Below are 16,943 nucleotides of genomic sequence, written 5' to 3'. Positions count from 1 at the left end.
AAAGAAATATTGAATTAAATATTACTATAACATTTGAAGCGGGGCTAGTCGTGGCGTGACGTCACATTTCTAATTTACATTAAAGTCAAGTGTAAAAAGTACTTAAAGCAAACCAACTGTGACCTTGTAAAAGTGTTTTTATTTTTGGTAAAAGATCCATGGGATCACACTTTATCCAGATTTTAGAACTGGTTTATTAAATATATTAACACGACATGCACTAGAAAAACGAATAAACATGGTTTGTTTTGTTTTATTTTTGCAATCTTAGGTTTAAAATATTATGAAAATCTTGTATTATAATAATTAATGACTTTTTCTTGCGAAATGTATTTAAGTAAAAAAAAATCATTATCATTACCAGTTGAAGTTTAATAATTTTTTAGGGAACAAATATTGAAAACTTGAACCTTGCTAATTTTTTGCGATGCGGTGGCAAATAGCGATTTACGTGTGCGTGCGTGTGTGTGTTATAGATAATTTAAAAAAATATTTCTTAAATACACGATCTCGATTTCATCCAAATTTGCCAGTATTGTTCCTTGAGTTAATGGCTTTCAAAGTTGTTAAACGAATTTTATTTTCTGCAGACATCTTGTTTTAATAGCAACCAAAAGAAATGATAGGGAGAAACTTTAAAGGAAATTCTTTGTAATCACAAAGCCTAGAGCATAGATTTGTTATAGCATTTCCTAGTGGACATTTACCAAGATTATTGAAATTATTGCTCTGGGGTCAAAATTGGCCGCACTCCAAAGCTACAAAAAACTACTGAATTATGGCCTTTAAGGGTCAATGGTAAACACTTGTTTGTTATATGATATGAAGCTATGAAATTTGAGAAAAAAAATAAAGTGCACAGTTTCGGATATACAATTAAACACTGATATCAGCAAACCACTGGTGACCTACTTCGAGAGGGGTGTACCCTTTATATTATTTTTTTTAAAAATAGCTCCGACTGTCCGCCTCTTCGTTCATCTGTCCATCCGTCACATTTTTTGCTCTGTCTACAACTTAGCCATTCATGAAGATATTTTGAAACAACTTAGCAGAAATGCTTACCATAATAAGACAACATGCTGTGCAAAACAACCAGACCTATATCTCCAAGGCCAAGACTATACTTCGAGCTTAAAAGTCAATATTGTCTGATAGAGGGAATTTTTTAAGTGCAATACCATACCATACAAAGTCACACTTATAATGCAAAGCTTAACAGTCTGTTTTGCCCTTGTCCAAAGGATAACACCTAAGATATTAGAGAAATTCTAGTAAAATAGTAAATTCCAATAAATAGATAAGACTGAGAGGGAATGTACAGTAACAGAACCATAACGCCATCTTAAATAAGTTTAAAATATCTCACTTAATGTACATATTTGAGTGACAAATGCTTTATTCGTTTTTCTTTTTACACATACATGCACCTGTCTTTTATTTCATAATATTTTTTTGTAAAATTATTATATGTTGCATGTTCAGATCTAAATTGTTGCACTGACACTGCAGATCCTTACGTCATACCTTTGAAGTAATACTTTTGTGTGTGATGTCACATTTATAATTTATGTTATTGCCTTTGGTTTTGAACATTAGATCATATGACGTGCTGAAATATGACCTTCACCAAGAAAGGTACAGCACACTACTAAGTTTTTTAAGAATGTGTGTGTGTGTGTGTGTGTGTGTGTGTGTGTGTGCGCGCGCGCGCGTGTGTGTGGTAGGCTTTTAAGATATCCATAAATACATGTAGATCATGTTATTATCTTAAATGAAGCTTTGTTTATATGACCTCTATAATTGTCAATAAGTTTACACCACGATTTACATTTTTGGCTAAAGCTTATAATGGTTTTGACTCTTATACGTTTGCATTAATACACATTATGGTTAAGTACGATTTTAAGATATGAATCATTGTGTAATTATAATTGTTAGTATAATGTTGTTGTTCGTTTCATATTATTTTGCATTTGTATTGTTACTATACATACTTCTGTAGTGTAAATGTGTTATATCGGTCACAGTTTCTTAGCATTAAACATGTAAACGTAATTTGATAACAACATTCATGACTTGCTCAGTTAGAATATCAGGATATAAGAATATAAGCAATCATGTTTTAAACACGCGTCTAAATATTTTTATTTCGTAATATATATGTATACGAAATATGCTTTATCCGGAAAAAAATAAACATTTCAAAATAATGTTCGCCTTATTTTGCACAAACAACATGCATCATTAGTTTTCCCTGATCAGTTAAATTATGTGGCACTGAATGACCTTAATTAAAGAAGACTCTTTAAAATAAAATATATTACGAAAAACCAAGTACCAGCTAGTAGGTAGTTGGTTATTCGAAAGTCCAACTACCTACCGAATTGACGTTCATGTCTTATGGAACTAATACGCCTTATGATACATATCTTACAAGAAACATGTTACCCATGGTTACACCATAGATGAGCTTGTCAATTCGTTATATCATAAAATATTAAATCATCACTGTTAGTAGTGATATCCTACACAGAATTAAAATATTTGTTAACAGAAATTCTCTACTTTAATGAAATTTATAGAGCCACGTACACCACTAAGTGTATGTCAGTCCATCGCCATGAAACCAAGTGTAATCTTGAAATGAAATATAAAAAAGAAATTGTGGAAGGGTCAAATAGTGTCTGCACATCTTCATTCGTATTTGTTCTCTTTGTGTGTATTTGAATTTATTCATACTCGCCACCGGTTGGGCGAGTCATCCAGAAGAGTATCAGTCATTTTATATTTTGGAGAATAGTGCAAAATACATACAGAAAAATGGCCAATTTCCAAAAGCTTCTCCTGGTTCTTTAACGTGCCAAGAGTTTAAGAACTCATGCACGGGACCTCGATTTAAAGTCTCATCCGAAAGACTGATTAGTACTTTTAGCTGGCCAGCCCGGAGTTCGAACCCAAATGACGACATTACAAGTATCTTGCTCTAACCGATTGAGCTATTCTGGCCGGCTATTTGTTCCCATACATATGATACTTACTTATAAAAAATTGTTGGTAACCGGATATCGAAGACACTGTCAAACACGCTTGCATATACTTTATATCACTAGTTTTTGCGATTTCTATTAAACCTGAGTTAAAAATAATATCTGTACCATAGAAAAGCTAAATTCCGCATCTTTCACAATATTTTATCGCTATTCAATTTGAAAACGAATGCCTGTCAAAACAAAATCAAAAGACGTTTTTATTTTCCTTATTCAAAACAATTATGTATCAAATAACAGCGATCTTGTACAATGGAGAACAAGATTTTTTCAACAAGCTTGAATAACTTTATTGTATAATAAGTTATAAATTAGTCAAGCTATAATAATGATTTTATTACAATGTATACGTAAAACCGCCTCCGTGGTCGAGAGGTTAGAGTCGATGACTTCTAATCCAGATACCTCTCTGGCGTGGGTTTGATCCCCGGGAGATGCTTTGGTAGTTTAGCGCGGAGGAAGGTAGTCTGGTTAGGAAACTACCCGCCTATATGACTGAAATACTGTTGGGAAAAGGCGTAAAATGAAACAAACAAACTAAACAATGTAAACGTACTATATATCATGCAATGGTATGATGGGCTTGATAAGATATCCCAAACAACCTTATACATACGGCTAGGGGGATATTCAATTACCGTTCTTTACCTGTAAATGTCTTTACGAAATATTAGAAAAATAAACCTATTTTGGTGGGATTTTGCCTTCCGTATTCTCGTTTGTGCAAACCTGATTTGTTTATCGTTGAAAAGAACAGATAATGCAAAAAACCAAATAGCAAACAAGAAAAGCATTGACGCAAAGCATCAAAGGCGACGCCAAAAAAATTGATCAAGTTTTGCAACTTAATACTTAACTTTATAGCAGTACCATTACATGTGACATGGAGGTTAGGCCAAGTTTAAAGAATAGACTCTGTCTTGCCAAGATGCAAAGACAATTTATAGTTAATTAACCTATCACTAATAAGACTCATGCTATAAGAAAGAATTTCTTCAGTTTTATTTTACCAGATACAAGGATAGCTGAGTCATCAGCATAATTATAATAAAAGCTTATTGCTTAGGGTTGCAGACATGTCATTGACATATATAAGACATAAAAGAGGACCTAAAATGAACCTCAGGGGGATACCATGGGTACTCTGAGCAGTAGTAGAATGAGGACCAACCACATCCACCAGCTGCTGTCAATAAGACTTGAACCATGTTAGAATGTCATTACCTGTGGCAGATGCTTGAAGTTTCATGAAGAAGTGTGTGATCAAATGTATCAAATGCCTTTTGTAGATCTAAAAGTATCATGCATACAATACTGCCTTCGTCCATTTCAAATTTGAAACTTGAAACTTTTTATTTAATTAAACGCCTGTTTCTATTTAACAATATTCAACGGCGTTGTACAGTACATATAATATAATAAGAATAAAATTGTGAATGCATAAGAATATTTGGATCAACATCAAATGAAATAAAAGCTTTTACATACAATTCCAATTAACATATTTTTAAAAATATTTAGAGACCATAAAATGATAAAATTGATATACATGTAGCATGAGATAAGATTATTTACATACATTTAACTTGATTACAAAGAGATTAAAAAGAATAAAACATTCATTTACATTGCACATTCATCACACTGTCAGTCATCAGTTATACGTTACTCATGTTTAATACAATCTGTTAAATGAATCAAACATGTGTCGGTTGAAAAACCACTTCTAAGCCCTGACTGAAACTGCCTGGCCATCACTCAAACCCATGACTGTCAGAAGACCAACTGAGCTATCCGGCTGGCTACACATTTTCTCTTTAATAATGAACAGTTATAAACCACAACATATTTCCCCACTATATTGATTTGTGTCCTTTAATTTCTGATGTTTACAGAGCATAGTGAATTAAACTCAGCGTTATATGCAGTCACAGGATGAGAAAAAACTTTCAGCTTGACCAGAACTCGAACCTGTGATCCACAGAATAATGTACCGCGGCTGTATCAATAGAGCTATCTCGCCGCTATCACATGTTCTCCCTTAAATAGTGAATGGTTCTAAACCGTGACAGATACGGTTAGAATGTTTAATTAATAGGTAAATGAATTCTTAATTAAACAAACAAGAAAAAAACTTACATACTCATAGTCTTTATCAAAATAACAATTTATATGCTGTATAATTATTTTTACTAAAAAGGGGCTTAGACAGTTATTGGTTGTGCCATTATTTATAACAGGTCAATTTGAAAATGAACATAACTGTACTAATACATGTACAATATCTAATTTTTTGTACAGATAAAAAACTAACCCTTTTTCTTTGATAAGAAATATAATGGAGGCTGATTTGTATTTTGCAGAAGGGGGCACCGGGCGAAAACATGAAAATACAACAAACGAACCACTTTGTGGTAGATTGTATTTTCATGTTTTCATCTGGCGCCCGGTTACTGTTTGTACTTTGTCGGTTTTCATGGTGGAATTGCACCATGGACCCTGGCATCACTAGTAATGGACACTAATTTAACCTCAATTCTGGATAGGTCATTATGTAACCTGCCAAATCTCACAAGTTCAGAAGATAAACCACAACATCCAGGCTAAGTCACCCTTTACAATATTCCTTTAACTCTATTATAGATACTATTGTTAGCCAGCTAACACTGGGTATAAACCTTTAACCTGTATACTAATCAATACATGTATTATCATTTATAATTTTAAATGAAAGTGTCATCCCTTTTATAATAATGCCATAACTGCAAATCTTTAAATAAGTCTTTATAAGTATCATCATATCCATATACTAAGATATACATGCATGCACATAACATTAATAATTCCCAGCTAACATTAACATAAACATTGGTACTAATGGATGGAATTCAAAATCTAGAAGAAAGAAAACTATAATGAATAAACTCTATTGTAGTATATGTTATTTTGGTTTTGGAGTGATATATGTGGATATATTACCTGCTAAGATTTTATATCACCCGAGCCGTTAGGATTTTTTTTAAAAATCATTGTTGTTTTAAATGAAACGTCGAAATAAGATTCCATTTAGGGTACCCCTTCATCACAACATGACGTCACATAAATACATGACGTATTACATGCTTGTAAATCAGAATTTACACTGCGTGGAAAAAATCTGGAAGGGAAATAATAGTATTTATTACCCTTCAAGATTTTTTCCGCCTTTTTGATTGGATATTGATCACCCGAAAGAAATTGATATAACCGAGCCAGACGGGTAATATAGACACTAAATTTCCCCGTTGGGTACCCAACGTTGTAAACAACATGCGCTGAGGTGATGCGCGTACGGTTCGATTTTACGCGGTGTAAATTCCGATTTAAAAGCACTTTTTAACTGTCAAATGATAAATATTTACCAAAGTAGAGTAATGATACATATTACCATCAGTATCGAAAACAAATATGACCTTGTGAAAGCTTGATATTAATTACAAAAAAGTGCGTTCAATAGACTACTCATTTTCTCTTGTTTACATTCGTTAGGTACGGGAAAAATACGTCATGTATTTATGTGACGTCATGTTGTGACGTAGAGGTACCCTAAAGGGAATCTAATTTCGACGTTTCATTTGAAACAGCAATGATCTTTTAAAAAATCGTCTAAACTCGGCAGGGGAAGGGTAATAAAATAATTATTTTGGTTTTGGAGTGATATATGTGGATATATTACCTGCCAAGATAAAATATCACCCTCGCCTAACGGCTCGGGTGATATAAAATCTTAACAGGTAATATATCCACATATATCACTCCAAAACCAAAATAACATATATTATTAGCCAGCTAACACTGGGTATAAATTATAAACACCTATAACCTGTAGACTAATCAATACCTGTATTATCATTTATAAATTTAAATGCAAGTCTCATCCATCATAACTGTAAGTCTTTAAATACAGAAATAATTTAAGTTACATTATATCCATATACTAAGATATGTACATGTACATGTATGCACGTAACATTAATAATTCTCACTTTCCATTAAAAATAAATATAACGTACATCCTATTTGCATATCGGCTTTAATTTTCTACCTTTCATTTTTACCAAAGTTAATTTAATTAACAATTTATATACAAACACATAGAAAATAATAATTAGTTTCACATAGTGATTAGAAGATCCTGTAGCATAATACCTGTACATGTAGGTATGTACTAACTGAACAAACTAGATAATCCAGTCTAAGGTATATAAAGCCAGTTAAAAAAATATATCAATATTCACTCCTCAGGGCCTCTATGCTTTTGATGACCTTACTACTGGTAAATTTTATACAACAAAATTGTTAGTAGAATAAATAATTTAGTTAACATGAGTTACTTCCCTTTAAAATAGAGAAAACCTGACACCCAAAAGAACACCCTAAACAGCAAAATTATGAAATGTTGCTGGCTCAGTTTTATTAAACCATGCAAAGTAATGGTAAAGTATTCATAAAAAAATAGATGGCCACGTGACAGCAGTAATTGCAAAAAATCGGATAGCTTTCCACATCCGGATACTGGTACACTTTGTAAAAACAATCATTATGTGCAATAGATAAACGGAATATGGATAAAATCAATAGGTTAATCGTTTACAACAGTTCCATTACCAATCCTAATACTCATTTGCAGATGAACGTTCTTTTTGTAGGAAAATTTTGAAAATATATAAATGAATGAAAAAGTTTCAGTTTCAGTTTTTATTAAACCAAGGCATATAATATGCAACTGGTTATAACAAACAAACAAACAAACAGAAAGATAACAGTCAAAAATCACTAATATCACAATATAAGAATACAATTATTACTAGCTAAATAAACAAAAAAGGAGATCATATTGTTCAATTTAAGTACTGAATTCAATACAACATGTATTTTACATTGTAACAAATGGGAACGCAGAATGAGAGGTATTAATTATCTAAATTTTAACATAATGTTTTTACAAAATAAAGATAATTTTAGTAGAATCTTTTTATCACAAAAATACGGCATAAATGTAGACCACAACGATATTCGAAATCCGGGTTTTAGTATTGCCAATAAAGCTAAGGGACAAGCTGTTAAACTGAGCATGCAATTTCGTGAAAATAAAATCACAATGCACATGCTTTTAACATAAAGTTATTAAATACAAATATAACAACATATTTGTTTACTTGATTTTTACTCGATTTTTACATAAATGCATCGTTTTAAAATACCCAAGTTTAAAACATCTTAAAAATTACACAAGTTACATGGTCCTGTAAATTTATTTCCTTATACATCAAACATTATTTTAAGACCCATTATGCCTCAGATATGCTTTTATTTATTTATTTTTGTCAAAAGCTTTTTTACTTTGGTGTATTCAAAAGGTTTCACATTAGTGCGTTATCTAAAACCATCTTTTTCGCGACATCTTCTGCTTTAATACAGATATAGAGAATTAGTTTTTTTTGTATGGAAGTCAAAATACTTCCTTGTTTTCAAGTTGATACTTTTATTAATTACATTTGAGCCGCGCCATGGCAAAAATATAATAATTGGTTTGCAACCAGCATGGATCCTGATCAGACTGCGCGGATGGTCTGGATCCATGCTGGTCGCAAACCCATTTTGTTGGTTTTGTCATGGCGCGGCACAAAATTTCATCGCTTCTTTCGCCATATAACGAGTATCTAACATTCTCTAAATCAAATATTTAAACATTATTAAATTCATGTTTGCCCTTTCTTAAGAAGTGAAAAATTATTTGTTTATGAGGCATAATGATCCTTTATGTATAACAAATATCTGGCCATAAGAATAAAATCGATATACGAGAAAGGGTTTTATTTTAAACATATTATGTAAAAATATCAAATGAAAACATTATATATATTGTCAGTGTATTAATTATAAAATCACTGTCAGTTTATTACTAATCTTATAAAATAAAAATATGTCAGTAAATCCATAGTATCGTTAGTATATACCTTATAAAATCAAAAGCATGATATTGTTTCTATCTTAAACATTTAAGCAAGTGGTAACGTTATATTTTCATTGCATTATTTATAAAATACAGCATTAGCCTAGGGACATATGACAATGCCAGGGTATTTTTATTAATTCAAAAATATACTATTGATTACCTGAAGATATCGGTGGAAAAACTAAATTCATGTTAGTGAAAGGATGATAATGTCAGTGTTTCACTTATTCCATAAAAAATAGAATAACAGATAAATGGTTTTACTGGAATGTAAGTTTTAAGAAAAATGCCTTATCTACACTAAGACTGTGGTCTCTTGCACTATTAATTTTCAAATAGTGAATATTATTTTATAGGTTATATAGTCTAAGATAAATTTAATTGGACAGTATTAGAATTTATAGTACAAACAGTCTTAGGTAATTTTATTAGACATGAAATGGTTTTATCAATGTCATTAATTGACGTATCATTCTAAGTTTTACCTGCTATATATATTATAAATGAGCCGTGTCACGACAAAACCAACATAGTGAGTTTGCGACCAGCATGGATCAAGAACAGCCTGCTCCTCCGCGCAGTCTGATCAGGATACATGCTGTTCGCTTACAAACCCTATTACAAATAGAGAAACTGAGAGCGAACAGCATGGATCCTGATCAGACTGCGCTGATGCGCAGGCTGGTCTGGATCCATGCTGTTCGCAAACACAGTATGTTGGTTTTGTCGTGACACGGCTTATATATTGGACAAATATATGTTGCATATGTAAAACCCACCCAGTGACTAAGCAAATGCATTGTATTGATAAAACTTATCTTAATGTAAATTATGTTGGAAAAAAAACAAATCGTTGATATACTTAAAATGGTAACATTTTGAGATTGTAAAATATACAGTATAATAAATGACATACTGTACTTTCCAAGGATGGTCAATTTTCCTTCTTATTATTTGCATTTATGCATTTAAGCATTGGTTTATTCAATGTGTCCCATTTATTACCACAATGTAACCTTCTGTAAGAAAAACATGCAATAGTGTGAATATATTGATGTTATTTTTTCAGAATATAACATAACCTTTGATCATATGAAATCTGTGTAGCTAGGGGGACAATTTATGCATAAAACTGCTCAAACTCCTCACACTGATTACCTCCCTTGGCAAAATTGTAATCTGTACTGATAAGGGGAGATCACTGCGTAGGAGATTGAAAACTGCTGTGATATGGTCTGTGGAGTTGTCTCCCTTATAGGCAAAAAATAAATAATCTCTTGTAATTCTGCTTAGAATGACTTTTCATGTATTTTCTGTTTGTGTTTAATGTTTTATATATAATTATGTGTATACATGTAAAGATGAGACTGAAGTAAATAAATAAAATTGTTAAAAGTAACGCCAAACCTTTAAAGTTATTTTTTTTTTAAAAACTGTAACATTTTATTAAATGGTGGTCTATGAAGTAATGATCACTTAGTGATCGAAGTAAAAGAATAATTCTTACCCTATATTCACATTATGATGAAATAAATCTGATTTATTATTTTTAAGAAAAATAACTTTATTTTCAGACTGATGTTATGTAATGTATCTTTACTTTCATCCATTATGATTTTTTACTTATATTTTATAATATTATATGTATGTATGAAATAGGTTATAAGCCCGAAGAAGTAAAAGTAACAAAAGATAAATGCACATGAAAAACTTAACCTAAGAAAGGTAAAGCACAATTATAAATTATAATCTTGAGTAGGTTTATATAAGCTCATTTATTGTAATTATATTCCATTATCAAATAACTGTGATAAGTTAAAATATGTTAAAATAATAAAAAAAAAATGAAAAAAAACACACACATTCTTTATATTAGCATGGTGAAGTTATATTTCTTATATGTATTATTTTGCTTTCAAAAACTTGATAAATCAGCAAATCTATTATTGCTACATCGGTTAATTAATACATTGACGTATTTATTTTAACTAAGATCCTAGAACTGAATCACATTATTCAAGAAGTAAAGCAACACTGTAATGGCAATTGGCTTGATTGATCAACGATGAACCCCTGTCCATCGACAACGAGAATGTGACGTACTAATAATTTCTGTCATATGTTGCGGTTGGGACCGGAATATCCGTCCCGAGGGGACCCGCCCATTGAGCGGTAACCAGGCTTGCAGAAATGTGTTTTCCTTACAGTTACGAAAATGTTGAAATTAGATCGAAGTAAAACATAGAACAGCATTTGCAGCTGAACTTTCAGGCACGGAAACGCCAGTCTGCTATGCAGGAATACCTTATCGTTGATGACGTGTGCGTCTTGATGTCTAACATGAAGAATCCGTATTTGCACCATGGTATGATCCACGACGGTAACCTTGTCAAAATGTTCCAGGTTCCCCTATTTTTTTTTCGTCTTTGCGGCATACAGTCAACTAACTGTTCAAACGCATAAGAACAATTGAATTCACTACGGAATACTCATTGTTACGTACCCGCTAGAACGGCCGTTATAACACGCCAGCAAGACGCCTTTTCTGTCGTTGATTTTAAGTTCAATTGAACTTGAACTATCACTGAAGGTGATTCATATCCCCACCCGCCAGCCTAACGTTTTGAAAATTAAGTAGTCTGAAGCCAAAATTTGAACTGGACCTTTATTCTATGATACACAAAATGTGTACCAATAATAATCACAATTATATTAATTCCACTGGTTATAAATGAAAGTTAAAATAATTTTGACACAGCTACACCGAAACGAAACCTTACATCATTTTAACTAAAACGATTATACCATGTCACACATTTTCGTATGTTGATATAAAAGACTTGCAGTTTTTTTACAATAATTTCTTAATTGAGTAATTCGGAAAGTTTTCAAAATCTAATATCTACCATATGTATTGCAACAGCAGTGGTAAGTGTAGCGAAGATGTTAATCATTTCATGGTCCTGGTATATGAATAAAATGCAATAGTCATTTATTCTGTAACTTAATATTAGTCCAGTTGGAAAAGATGGACTGATACTTATGATCAATAAAAAAACAAGTCAACTGCGTACAGCATTACATTGTACATTGTATTATATTGACTGATGTTACATGATTGTGTTCACGTGTACATTTTTTATTAGTTTCATTTAGTTTATTCTAATTAAATGTTTTGTTAAAACACAGGTAAAATCGCCTAAATAATTTGACTTATTTCAACTCTTAAGCATTTTTTTATATTTTTCTCGTTAAGTCGAATATGATTAGAAAAGTTTTGCTTATTTTCGCATCTTTAGATACATGTACCAGTATATTTCATTGTTTACATTGGTACTAAATAAACGTAACAAAAAATCAACTTTATATATTCAGTAAAAAAAAACAACTTTCTAGGAGTGCAATTCAAAAGAAGAACACCTTCTTTCCTTAACTTTTCTTTTCTTCCTTTTGAGCGTGCATTTACATTACTTTGCTATGAGCCAATATATACAAAAACACTGTTCACTCCATGAGCAAACTTTTACATGATTTATTCTTTAACGAAGTGCCATTTATAATACGTGCATCATGCTTTACTTTAAACCACACACATTTCGGATAGTGCGGAGCTGGACTCAAACATCACACTATTTTGGGCCTGATTAAAAAATTGACCTAACAGTTCCGGTAAGTAATGAATAACTAAAGATAAGATTTTACCTGATAAAAGCAAGTTTTTAAAAGCAATAAAAATAAATAAAAAATGATCACAACGAAACGTAGATTACATATTTTTTCATAATCACTTTTGACAAAAGTAAAGAACGACTCAAATAATGTTATTTATATCAAATTTTATGTTTTCGCAACATTTAGCGCAGCTTAACCAATCGGAACACCCGGACTATAACTCATCATAATCTCGGACTTAATATGAATGAAAATTCTACTGCGTGGTTTTAGATGTAAACAGAAGGTGTAATTTTTGTATTGTGTTGCATCATTGACTTGACATTGATTAATTATCGGAAGATTGTTCGTTAAATTCCTTAATAAGTTGCTTTAAATGATAGTACAGTTTTTGTTTACGGCTTATGGGCTAGTGGTAAGTACAACGGAATCGCGTTGTTGTAAGTTCGAATCCTTAACCAACCATATAAATATTACACCGTTATACGAACCTACAATCTTGAGTTTGTAACTGATATTCTCACACTTTGTCAATAGCGAGTGTTGTGCTATTAGTTTGAAGCTATACACATGTAATTTAAGGCTAAAGATTACATACAAATACACAGTCTACCAGTAATTTAAGGCTAAAGATTACATACAAATACACAGTCTACCAGTAATTTAAGGCTAAGGGTTAAATACAAATACACTGTATATCAGTAATTTGAGACAAATGCACAGTCTACTAGTAATCTTAGGCTTAGAGATGAATACAAATACACAGTCTACCAGTTATTTGAGGCTAAGGATTAAATACAAATACACAGTCTACCAGTAATTTAAGGCTAAAGGCAAAAATACAAATACACAGTCTACCAGTAATTTAAGGCTAAGGATTAAATACAAATACACAGTCTACCAGTAATTTGAGGCTAAGGGTAAACTTTTAAATACACAGTCTACCAGTAATTTGAGGCTAAGGGTTAAATACAAATACACAGTCTACCAGTAATTTGAGGCTAAGGGTAAACTTTTAAATACACAGTCTACCAGTAATTTGAGGCTAAGGGTTAAATACAAATACACAGTCTACCAGTAATTTGAGGCTAAGGGTTAAATACAAATACACAGTCTACCAGTAATTTGAGGCTAAGGGTAAACTTTTAAATACACAGTCTACAAGTTATTTGAGGCTAAGAGTTAAATACAAATACACAGTCTACCAGTAATTTAAGGCTAAGAGTTAAATACAAATACACAGTCTACCAGTAATTTGAGGCTAAGGGTAAACTTTTAAATACACAGTCTACCAGTAATTTGAGGCTAAGGGTTAAATACAAATACACAGTCTACCAGTAATTTGAGGCTAAGGGTTAAATACAAATACACAGTCTACCAGTAATTTGATGCTAAGGGTTAAATACAAATACACAGTCTACCAGTAATTTGAGGCTAAGGGTTAAATACAATACACAGTCTACCAGTAATTTGATGCTAAGGGTTAAACACAAATACACAGTCTACCAGTTATTTGAGGCTAAGGGTTAAATACAAATACACAGTCTACCAGTAATTTAAGGCTAAGGGTTAAATACAAATACACAGTCTACCAGTAATTTGAGGCTAAAGGCAAAAATACAAATACACAGTCTACCAGTAATTTAAGGCTAAGGGTTAAATATTTAAGGCTAAGGGTTAAATACAAATACACAGTCTACCAGTAATTTGAGGCTAAAGGCAAAAATACAAATACACAGTCTACCAGTAATTTAAGGCTAAGGGTTAAATACAAATACACAGTCTACCAGTAATTTGAGGCTAAAGGCAAAAATACAAATACACAGTCTACCAGTAATTTAAGGCTAAGGGTTAAATACAAATACACAGTCTACCAGTAATTTGAGGCTAAGGGTAAACTTTTAAATACACAGTCTACCAGTAATTTGAGGCTAAAGGCAAAAATACAAATACACAGTCTACCAGTAATTTAAGGCTAAAGGCAAAAATACAAATACACAGTCTACCAGTAATTTAAGGCTAAAGGCAAAAATACAAATACACAGTCTACCAGTAATTTGAGGCTAAATGCAAAAATACAAATACACAGTCTACCAGTAATTTGAGGCTAAAGGCAAAAATACAAATACACAGTCTACCAGTAATTTAAGGCTAAGGGTTAAATACAAATACACAGTCTACTAGTAATTTGAGGCTAAAGGCAAAAATACAAATACACAGTCTACCAGTAATTTGAGGCTAAGGGTAAACTTTTAAATACACAGAGTAAAAGTAATTAGAATGCTAATTAGTTTGTAAGAACTGATAAAAGATATAACAAAAGATTTTTGTAATAGAATAATATTTTATTGTGAACATATCTGATTAATACATGGAAATATTTAAAATACATGTTCATACAAAGGATGATATTTGAATGAAATAAAGAATTTGATGGAGAAAATTGGGATTATCTGTAGGAAAAAAAATCTATGTTGTTTCTAACGAAGTATTTCAGTAACTTTATCTATTAAAGGCATACTTAGGCAAATAGATAACAAAAATATTAGAATAATCTTATGAACTCAAATCACGCTAAAAAATTTCAGCATGAATTTCTGTAATAAATTCTATATATTTTGGGTTTGAAGCGTAAATATATTTAAATATGATGAACGAAATTCAGAAGTCGAGAGAATCACCGAGTAATTTTAAAACAAATAATGTGATTTGAACAAACTCTGGTGGTTACAATAACAGATATTGTGGATATTGTATGATTGAAACAAGTTTAAGTTATTCATGTGACATGTTCTTTAACGTTTCCAAAGTCACCGTGACAACTATTGTGAAATTTTAACGCACTAACCTGACCAAAGTGGGTCAGGTTAGAAAACCATCATTTAATACTTTATAATGAGATAAGATTTGTTCCTGTGACTGCCGAATGTATTCATTTAGAGGACATTTACAGAATAATTAATAAAAAATTCAAAAAGAAAAAATGAAAATTTTGCCTTTTTCTCCCTTTAAAGTGCATCATATCATTGTTTTCAAAGCTTTCTTTAAAACAGCATCCCGAGAGTTATTTATATATATATTGTCAGTAAGTTTGTTTCTAAAAATAGAAGATCGGGGAACGAATCATCCGCTTTACTAATTTAAAAAAAAATATAGAGAGAGAGAGTGGAATGTTAGATAAAGTATCATTAGAGGTATCAATCCAGGGTTTTTTTTTACTGATTGCGTATTTTGTCATCTGCAAATTTTATGTTTCACCAAATTCTTTTGATTTTACAATTATATGAAACAATTTATATAAAAATAACATTTATAACCTTTAGAAAAGCTGAAGGCTGCTTTAATATATATCTTAAAGAAAATGAAGATAAATGTCATGAGTGCTGAATTAAAAAAAAAAAGATAATTGAAAAATAACAAAACAAATTTTATTTTAAAAATGCTTTAGAAATGATTGTGTTTCTTAACAACTTGACTGTACAACTTTGTAGAAGAATATCATTTAAGTAAAGATCTTTTATGACTCTGAAGCTAGAAGAGTTCAATGAGAGTACCAGTAAACATTGTCCAGAAGTTATAACTAGAAGAACCTTCAATAAGACCGTCACCTTGAAATTTACTTGGACATACACTTCCTCGTTTGTTGCCAGCTGTGACAAAATTGTTAGCAAGCCACTATCATGATCGGTAGTATTGCCCATTCATTCAATATTATCATTGTTAGTTTGTTATTTAATGAATGTAGACGTATCATGTTTTAGTTGTAGACGTATCATGTTTTAGTTGACTACTGGATCTGTCGTTATTCTATAGTCCGTAAATGATGCCGTTATTCAGGCAACTATAAAATACAAAATGAGTCATGAAATTTTACAAACAATCAGTATAGGACTGTAACTGATGCAGAAAAAAAAGATAAAACTAAACGCTACAATCAATAACAACTGCACACAAAGTGCCAATGAATAATTTATTTAAATATGACAAATACTTGTGTTCACATACGAGTATATTCATGTTACAGGTTACCTTCTTATACATGCATACTAATGTAAAATGATGTTTTGATGTTTAAACACTTGGATATCTACATGAAACTGTTAATCAATCAATTCTGATTATGGCTAGCAGGCTAGATATCTTAATGTTACACATTGCTATTAAATACTTAAGCATCAGATTCCCTACTGTTTTTATTTTCCTAATTATTGATTAAATACATT

The sequence above is a fragment of the Ruditapes philippinarum genome, unplaced genomic scaffold (genome assembly GCF_026571515.1).
Source record: "Ruditapes philippinarum isolate M1 unplaced genomic scaffold, ASM2657151v2 ctg949_1_1_1_1, whole genome shotgun sequence".
NCBI lineage: Eukaryota > Metazoa > Mollusca > Bivalvia > Venerida > Veneridae > Ruditapes > Ruditapes philippinarum.
Note: the sequence above shows the minus strand (reverse complement) of the source record.